Genomic DNA, 10,616 nt, shown 5'->3' on the forward strand with positions numbered 1-10,616 from the left:
GCAAGTGAGCGCCAACCTGTCAGGTCAGCACTCGCTTGCTCCTCGTCCCCACACACTGCTTACTGACGGCACAATTAGAAGCGACGACAGTGATCAGGTAAGTAGGGGGGGGGGGCGCTGAGAGCTGTGGGGGGGGGGGCTGCCCATGGGATTGCTAGATCGTTCGGGCAGCGCTTAGATGATAGCGGCTGTTTGCTGCCGCCGCTCCTGTTACACATGTCGGCAGCAGATCGCTGCTATCTAAATAATTGATGTTTCAATATGTTGAAAGACAACAATCAGCTGACATCGTTTATGTCGGCTGATCTTTGTCTTCTATCACACGAAGCGATTATTGGCCAATAATCGGTCAGTGTAATAAGGCCTTAACTTTCCTGCAGAGATTATTTTCCCACATACCCTGTAGTAAATCCCTGGCACAAAACCCATGAAGCCAGTAACTTGCTATGTAATATCTGCAGGGAAGGAAACAAAGGGGGCACATAGGACCAAGGCGGGAGCACTGGACATGGCGGAGATAAAATAGGTTAGGATGGCATACTATAGAAACTAATTCTGCCACTGTGCCCATTTACATCACTTCATTGCGCCACTGTATCCCGTTAAGTAATTTAATGATGTCACTGCCCTCCTACTGACCCACTGTATCCTAATGAACAGTTTCCTAATGTGTTGCAAAACCATGCCCAAATGATCTATATCACTGTCACCTACAGATGTGCCATCATGCCCGAATGAACTGTGTAACTGTCCCCTCTAATGTTCTGTGCCACTGTCCTCTAATTGCTACTGCTCTGGACAGTTCCTGTCATGGACACATGTGGCAGCAGAGAGCACTGTGTCAGACTGGAAAGAATACACCACTTCCTGCAGGACATCAGCTGATGAGTACAGGAAGACTTGAGGTTTTTAAATGGAAGACATAATATTGTTAGAAAGAACAACGGTACTACTCCAATGCACGACTAGGAATGTATGGCAGGAACTAAGTGTGAATTGGACTGACAGTGATTGCCTTGGTGGTGCATCTCGTACATTGCACTCTTGAACAAACAGTAATATTGATAAAGAAAAGAGCCAATTGTCTGCAAATTCTTTATCCCTGTTAATACTTGAAAACAAGCAGGACATACAATCGCAGGCGGGGACACCAAGCACCCAACAGCACAGAACGTAGCAGCTGTTTCGCGTGCATGCGCGCTTCATCAGACCGGCTAATCTGAATTTTTTTTTTACAGAGTACCTTTTTAACTCTTCTTACTTACGAGAGGCTAAGTCTAAGCTTGAACTCCATTCTAGAAGGTTCTTACAGTTTTAAGAACTGGTTATATCCATTTTTTCCAGGCAGCTCTAGGGCAACTTGCTGTAAATTCACTCATCTCTAAGTAGGAGTATAGGTTGGATTTTATGGACCAGTGTCTTTTTTTTTCAGCATTATTAATTATGTACTTATGGTATATTCCCCGGATTGCTGGGATATATTCTTGAGGAATTATAGAAGAATAATATACATTTCACGTCCAGTGGTCGAGTCACTCCGCTTATTTTGTCAACACTTTCCTCTCTTTTCTTGTCATCCCATTTCACTGGCTGGGCTTCATTAGGGAATTGCTGGGGATTTGGCGGGATTAGTATTCCTTTCTAGTAGATTATTATATCTGGTGATGTCTTACACCCTCCCTCCTGTCTCAGCTACATCTTAATGTAAACAAAATTAAAGGATTGAAATATCTGAAGATTTTCCTAAACCTGTAACACAAAAAAAATGTATGAAGGTGTGGGCCCTCTGGCTGGAATCCTGCGGCAGTAATCTGATCATTTCACAACACTCGTGTTGGGTGAAGCGTATAATTGATTCTGGACAATTATCCAACAGCTACTTAAATGGGAACTCCACATAGAAAGAAGACATTTATTCTTGGGTTATTCAGATAACATAGTACAGACTAGTCAGTGAACTTTACAATGAGTCTCCAGAGAATAGACATTCCCATACCGAACCAAATGAGACTGGGCAATTAGACAGTTGGCCAATAGAGTCTGGACTTTTAAAGTGTAGCTATCACTTTTAAAAAAAGTTTGACAGGTCATAGGTTATAGCAAAAGTTTTGATCAGACAGGGTCTGAGTGTTATGACCCTGACCGCTTGCTAGAGCTCAGCTCTAGCTCTCTGGGGATTCAGTCTCGGTTGTATTGGAGACTAGGAGTGAACTTACCTAGCAAGCAATTCTCCCAGCTTGTTCTAGTGAACAGTCAGGAACACACAGACCCAGGACAATTAAATATTGGGCATACAATGAGACGATGGGCCACTATTGATTTTCCATAGGTAATATACTGGATCACTAGTAACTAGACAAATAGATATTGGGCCACCAGAGATTTTACATTCAAGATCACAAGTATCTGGAAAATTATATACAGGACCACCAGAGACTGAACAGTTACAACTAGGACAACGGAGACGGGCCATTATTGCATATCCTGTCCCATCAATGAAGAGATAATTACATACTAGGCCACCAAGGTTGAATGTACTATGAAATACTGGAGAATGGACTTACAATGATATCATAGACCACCAGTGACTGGACAATTATTTACTAAGCCACCAAAGATTTGGTTATATACCGGTCCACTAGAGAATGGCCATTCATTGATATACTAGACCACCAAAGTCTGGACATTGAATGGCTTTCAGGGATTGGCCCTTGAGTTATACACTGGGCTGTCAGAGACTGGACATTCGATGAAATACTGGGCCATCATGGATTGGTTATTTACTGATATAGTATTTTACCCAAGACATCCCAATTGGCCACAGCAAAAAATAGGGTTATGCTCATAGGATGTTTTTTCTTTACGTTCTTTTTTTTTTTTTCAAATTATGTCCATCATTGTGATTTCCAAATCACGTTAGTTATTTTGCATTTTGGCTGCCCGTCATTACAATTAATAATGGTACATTATTCTAGTTCAGGCCCGTTTGGGTGGTTCTTTTTTGTAGGTTCACTGAATTTAATAGTAAAGACGGTGAAAAAAAAATGTGTGAACAACTCAAAATAAAGAACCTTGTTTGCAAAAAAAAGGTCGGCAAATAATTGCCATGAACATTAACTTGATGTCCGCACAACGTATGTTATTTAATATACTGTGTGCATTGGGCGGTCATCATTCCATTGAATTCAATAAAATAAAAAAAAACAGTAATAACGGACGTTATTTTAGTTATACTTAGTAACAATGTGTGGAACCCAAACTAGTCAACTATTTTTTTTATTTATTTTTTTAGTGGAAGGAAACCTAATGGCTCTGTGATGGTTTTTATGCTCGCTGGCTGCCCCTATGGTCGGTAGCCTCTGGGAGTGTTTTGGGTCACTTGAGCACTTGTCACGGTAGGCTAGAGTGGTAGCAGACTCACCCCAGGTTGTTGGTACCACCACTCACAGAAAGGGGAGGAAACAGAAAGGGGAGGTAAGTATAAGATGGTGTGTAGGTGCAGGTGCTAACAGAGCAGACTAGAGTCCCATGCGTTTTAGTAAAAATTATAATACTTTACTGTAGCATAACTAAGGCTGAAAAGTACACGTGATAAAAACAGTGCAAATCTTGACACAGAACATTGGTGTTGACAGTGAGGTTGAACCAGTGCTTGTAGTAGTAGTAGTAGTAGGTGCTTTGTGGAGAGTTGCCAGAGGAGCCCTGTCAAAGTAGTAAATAATAATAATAATAATAATTTTTATTTATATAGCGCCAACAGATTCCGCAGCACTTTACAATTCTGGAGGTACATACATAGACAAAAAATCGACATTACAGAGATATAAATGGAAAAAACAAAGGGCGACAGCGCTCCATGGCGAGGATCAGAAGGACAAGGTGCAAAGGGGTTAGTGGTGCACGGCAACCCTCACCTGATGTGGTTGTGCAAAGGGAGGCACAACACTCTGCAGCGTATAGATCAAGGACCGCAGCCACTACCGATATCCAAAAGGAAACAAAGATACAAACAACCTCCAACTCCAGACTACACGGATTATGGGGCGCAGGTCCAACCGAAACGCGTTGAGTCTCCATAATAAAACATTTTTATTACTCACTGTGCCTCGATCTCAAGTTGGACCTGTGCCCCATAATCCGTGTAGTCTGGAGTTGGAGGTTGTTTGTATCTAAAGTAGTAAATGTGCTCTGCCAGAACAGGTGTAGAGATAGAAGAGATACTGGCCCCATCCTAGGTGGGTAGTAGGAGCCCCAGTCGTCGGTTATATGGGTGTAGCAGACTTCTAAGGTTCTCAGTTGTCCTGCACTGCGCAGTAGGATACATAGACCTTTTCACGGTAGCTTTTTCCTACTGAGGTCAGTTACACTTGCTTTAGGTAACTGCCCTAGAGAGGTTCCTGTTGTGGGCAAGGTGTTTCCTATATGGCTTCTCTCCCCTTTGTAGAGCTTAGCACAACATAGTTATCTTCATAGTTCTCACACATCCGTCCGCTTGGACCTCCAACCACTAACTCCTAGCTACTTCCCACCAAGAACTAACTCCTCCTACAGGGGCTGAACTAAACCCTCCTGTAAGTGGTGGGGCTGAGAGTGTGTGTGTATGTGTGTGTGTGTGTGTGACAGAGAGAGAGAGAGAGAGAGAGAGAGAGAGAGAGAGAGAGAGGAAGAAAAGAAAAGATAGGACAGAAAAGAACTAGCACCTGAGATTGGTCAGCACATAACATGTGGTACAAACAATTAACCCTTACACTCCTTCAGCTGTGCAATAGGTTAAGCAGAAACAGTAGTGACACCTAATGGGGAAAACACAACACTACATCTCCCACTTGTTTGAACCTGAGGGAGTGACTTACTAAGGTGCCATAGACAGCACCAGTGGTGGGACACCACAGCTCCCTCTACTATATTTATTCCCATAAGGGACCAAGAAAAGAGTGATTGACTGTTTTTGAGAACCCGTCACATGACCCTTACAATTGTATACTGAAAAGCGCAGACAGGCAGTAAACTGTTAGGAAGCTATTTAAATTGGTTCCTTCTTTAAAAAAATCTTTTTAAATTGATTGAAAACTTTCAAAGTGTTTTTAGGTTGTGTTCTTTCCTGAGGCTCCATGCGTGTGAATCCGCTAACATTTATAAAGTATGTTAAGACGGCGTTTAATCTGGAAGCTTGCACATACCACACCCAGGATATATAACTGGAGAAATCTGCCTTTGGTGTAAACATTAAACCTCTCATCAATTGCCTGCATCCAAATCAAAGCTAAACTATGAGCGGCTCCTTGTTATGTAATGTATGCCTCGTACTGGTATCATTCACAACAGGGATTAAATTAGATTGGAATTTAATAGATCTGATGATATGAGATACAGGGTGAAGCCAAGAAAACAACACAAGATTATCTCCATAGTGTTAAATAGGGAAAGTAGTAAAAGTCAGGGCTTACGACTGTATTTGTTACGGCCCTATTACGTAAAACGATTACTGCCTCTACTGCTACCGTACCAGTGAGAGAGGAGATGAAGGGGCAGAGTGTGCACTGCTGAGCGCTTCTGCCCCTCAGCACCCAGACCCCACCAGTACAAACATCTGACATATGGCTATAACAAGTTTGTTCTAATGGCAGATATTTAAAGGGGTACTCCGGAGAAAAAAAATGTTTTTAAATCGAATGGTGTCAGAAAGTTATACTGATTAATAAATTACTTCTATTAAAAAAAAAATTCCAGTACTTATCAGCTGCTGTATGTCCTGCAGAAAGTGGTGTATTCTTTCCAGTCTGACACTGTGCTCTCTGATGCCACATCTGTCCATGTCAGGAACTGTCCAGAGCAGGAAAGGATTTCTGTACGGATTTGCTACTGCTCTGGACTGTTCCTGATATGAACAGAGGTGTCAGAAGTCAGACTGGAAAGAATCCACCACTTCCTGCAGAACATCCAGCAGCTGATAAGTGCTGGACGACTGGAAGAAGTAATTTACAAATCTGAATAACTTTCTGACACCAGTTGATTTGAAATACTCCTTTAAATCCTTGAACACTTACATCATACTTATGGGAAAGACTGCAGAGAGTATAGACCTCTTAAAGGGGTTTAAATAAACACAGCTACTTTGTTTAAAAAAATAGCACCAACCCTGTCCTGAGGTTCCATTCATGTCAATGGAACTCAGCTGCAATACCACACCCAAACTGTGGACAAAAGTGGTGCTATTTGTGGAGAAAAGTGGCCTTGTCTTTCTAAGCCTGGATAACCCCTTTAAAATCTGACCAACCAAGTGGCCTCGAGAATGGAGGATACAAAGTCCAGCTGTGTCTATTTTGTACGGGGACACTTCTTTGTCATGGGCAATGGTGACGCCCTATTGCCAAATTATTTATAAATCTCTGTAATATAGAGTTCCAACCAAACATTCTCCAGAGTTGTTATTTTATGGGCAATACAAGTATGTAATAAAACAGATCACTGACATCACTGCTCGGCAGATGAAAGGGAGGACGTTTTTTGTTTTGATTTTGCGCTTGTTTTTTTTTTTTGCTGTTTTAGCATTTCCTCTTTTTTTCCCCCTCAATTATACTACCCCTTAAGTGGGGTTTTCTGATTTAGTTTAAAGGCAAATTACAGCCTGCTAGGGCTGTAAAATAACTAAATACAATATACTTACCTATGGTGTAAGTGTTAATGGCCGTCATCAACATAACTATGTTTTGACTTCTTTTTGTCACGGCCCCGCCCCCTTTTACAATATTTGCCTAATTAAAGGATCACCACACTCAAAACTTCAAAAAATGTCTCTTTAAATCCAGCAGAACTAAACACAATAGATCTTTTTTTTTATCCCTTATATCGGCTGATTGCCTCCAAGGCTTTTGAATGACACCACAGTAATTGTCAAGATGGAAGAAGCCCAAGCTTTATTATAACATCAAGGAATGCAACGTTTCCACCATCAAAGGTCTTTATCAAGCATTTATCATGAAGGTTAAAACGTTGCATTCCTTGTACTGGATGTTATAATAAAGGTTGGAGTTTGCTGTTATCTTGGATCCTGTTGGAATCTTCCATCTTTGCAAGTTGTTCCTGTGTCCACGCTGGGATTGTGACTCTCCTGCATTCATAGACCACTGAACGGCCCGATCATAAACTGTAAACGAGAACCAATCTACTAGATCAACGCTCGTTTAATGATCAATTAGGCGGGCTGACTATGGGGCGGTTAGGGCTGCACGGACATCTTTAGCGATGTCTGTGCAGCCCTTGCCTTTAGTATACAATAATAAAGTAATAACTGACCTTACCATGTTCCCAGTGTCCTTGGGCCTTCTCCGTTGTCCTTGAAAGCCTTCCCGGTGTCTGCAGCTCTGCCTTCTCTGCACTGACAGGCCGCCGGCTGCTCAGCCAATCACAGGCCATGGCCTGTCTCAGCCAGTACATGGCCTGTCAGTGCAGAGAAGGCAGAGCTGCAGACACCGGGAAGGCCTCCAAGGACACCAGGGAACGTGGTAAAGTGAGTTGTTACTTTATTATTCTATCCTACAGTCATCAGCAGTTCATCGATATTACATGTAGCGATGCACGCCCAACGATTTTAAAGGGGTTATCCAGCGCTACAAAAACATGGCCACTTTGTTTCAGAGACAACACGACTATTGTCTCCAGTTTGGGTGGAGTTTTGTAATTCAGTTCTATTGAATGGAATGGAGCTTAATCGCAAACCGCACCTGAACTGGAGACAAGAGTCGTGTTGTCTCTGAAACAAAGTGGCCATGTTTTTGTAGCGCCGGATAACCCCTTTAAGTCAGGACCTAAAGAAACGATCAGCCAAAGATTGTTTCATCCGCTGAATGTTCTCTCTACTACACGGAGTAATATTCAGCCGAGTCATCCTGATTCAGCCGATTATGGCTCCGTGTATTAGGGCCCTAACATAGGCGTTATGGGACTATACACATTGGTGCCATAGTTTTTGCTTTATCACAGTAATTGTCGTCACGTAACGTAAATGGAACGCTATCTAAAATTCTTATAGGTGACCTTTGGCTCTGCTGTTTGTATATATGGCCGATCAGCCTTATCACATGAGAGCCCAGAGCAGTGTGAGTGGTGTTTTATCCATCTGTATGTCTCCTCACTCCGGTCATGCGCTCGCCGGCTCTATTAATGCAGCGTGGGAGATGTGTTGTGACGCATGTGAAATATGTATGCATTTTTCCCAAGTGCTTGACAAGCTTCTACTACACCATGTTTACATATCACACACACACGGGTTTAGACTAATGTGAAGCCTCAGACAATCTAATGGACCAGACATACTTCAAAGATGTAAACACATTTTGATTTCCGTGAAATATGAGCGGATAGATAGCGCTTATGCCAAGGACATAGTTAGAGGGGAACTCCACCTTATACGAGCTCTCCCATTTCATGGAAATAAACTTTTCTTTCCATTTTACTAATATACTTTGTATGGCAAAGCCTCAATGTTCTTCAAGAGCTCTGCTAGATGTCAGTGAATGGAAATGTCACTGAAAGCACTGAATGTCACCCCCATAGCACTGATCTGCCCAGCTGGCCCACCCCTTCTAATGTTAATCAATGGAGTTGGCCGGATCATCGCCAGGGGGCGGGGCAGTGATCCTAACGCTCTTACCTGACCGAGGAGTAAACAACTAAGTGCACAGGAAGTGACATACCTTCATCCTCATCGCCTCCTGCGCAATAGGGACATATCAGGTAAGATTAGGGTCTTACAAAAAGAATCTTGCACTTAACTTTACAGATGTAAATGGAAATTACCAACCTTTCAATTGAACTCTATATAAATGGCCAATTTTTTAATCACTTTTTAGAGCTGTAAACCATCTGAGCATATATAGCATATCCAAATGTCCAAAAGATGCGGGTCCCACCTCTAGGACACTTCGAGGTCTAGGCCCTGCTGACCACCTGTACACTGGCTGGGATGGCTGGGAAGCTCATACAAAGCAAAGGCATCTATTTTATGCAATTTACATAACTCCCATAGATGTTAATGGGTGCAGCACAAGCAGTGTACTTCTATGAGAGTTATATAAACCAGTTTGGCTTGGTTTTCTCATGGGTAAAGGAGTCTTAAAGGGGTTATCCAGAGCTACAAAAACATGGCCACTTTTCCCCCTACTGTTGTCTCCAGTTCAGGTGCTGTTTGCAATTAAGCTCCATTTACTTCAATGGAACTAAGTTTCAAAACCCCACCCAAACTGGAGACAACAGTAGGGGGAAAGGGGCCATGTTTTTGTAGCTCTGGATAACCCCTTTAAAGGCGGAACCCACATCCTGTGAATACACCATGTGCAGATGGGGATACCCCTTTATCCTACAGGCAATTCCATGCTCTCTGGTAGTCTAGTAGGGATTATTCTGGGTTATAGCAGATGGTGCATATAGGAAAATAACATTAAAACACTAAAATAAAAGCTATTACTCATAAAACATATTGTAAACTATACACTGTCCGCTACAATTATCAGCCAGAAACTAGATCCACACCAGAGATACTTCATTAAAAATACATATTTTTAGTGAATGACGATAGAGAATGTTATGGAAAGGGAAGAAGTGGGGGAGGGGGGAGGCTGAGAGAGATTCCAAATATTTGGAAGTGATGTTACTTTAGCGAATTCCCTGCTTTATGAATCACGCTGAAGTCCCAAAATAAACAGAATATTTAAAGCATTGGAGGAATGGAAACATCGCAGAAAGAGTAACGTCTTCTGATAAGCTTCCCCCAGATAACAAGTGTCTTCCCCGTGACCCCTTACACTCCTGATAGATCTTATTTTCCCTTCTGCATAAAAGGTAAGAAATGGGACTCGGTTGTTTTTCCTCTATAAAGAATGAAAATCCTAAAATCCTTCTTATCGTCTCCCGATGACTTACCGTGGCCTAAGAATAAAATCAGTAAAGCAAAAATGTAGAATATAAATCCAGCTCGAGTTTAAGAGGTTACCCTTTACCTATGGTCGTTATATCTTTTGGTAGGAGAGATCTCTTAAAGGGGTACTCCGGAGGAGAAAATGGTTTTGAAATAAACTGGTGTCTAAGAGTTATAAAGATTTGTAAATTACTTCAGCTTCAAAAACTCAAGTTTTTTTAAGTACTTATCAGCTGCTGTATGTGTTGTATTCTATCCAGCCTGACACAGTGCTCTCGGCTGCCACCTCTGTCCATGTGCAGAGCAGTAGCAAATCTCCATAAAAAACCTCTCCTGCTCTGGACACTTCCTGACATGGACAGAGATGGCAGCAGAGAGCACGGTGTCAGACTGGATAGAATACAACACATACAGCAGCTGATAAGTACTGAAAAGACTTGAGTTTTTTTAAATATAAATAATATACAAATCTGTATAACTTTCTGCTTCCAATTGATTTAAAAACATGTTTTTCCCCTGATTTTTCCTTTAACTGAAACTTAAAGGGTTTTTCATGGCACAATTTAATCCTCTAAATATGTCATTAATAAGATTAATGGAGTGCCAACATCTGACACGTGAACAGTTTAACAGAGTTGTGGCGCCTCTATACATAGTGAAAAAGAGCAGGAATCAGGCAGCTCCGTACATTGTGTAGTGG

The sequence above is a fragment of the Dendropsophus ebraccatus genome, chromosome 12, assembly GCF_027789765.1.
Source record: "Dendropsophus ebraccatus isolate aDenEbr1 chromosome 12, aDenEbr1.pat, whole genome shotgun sequence".
NCBI lineage: Eukaryota > Metazoa > Chordata > Amphibia > Anura > Hylidae > Dendropsophus > Dendropsophus ebraccatus.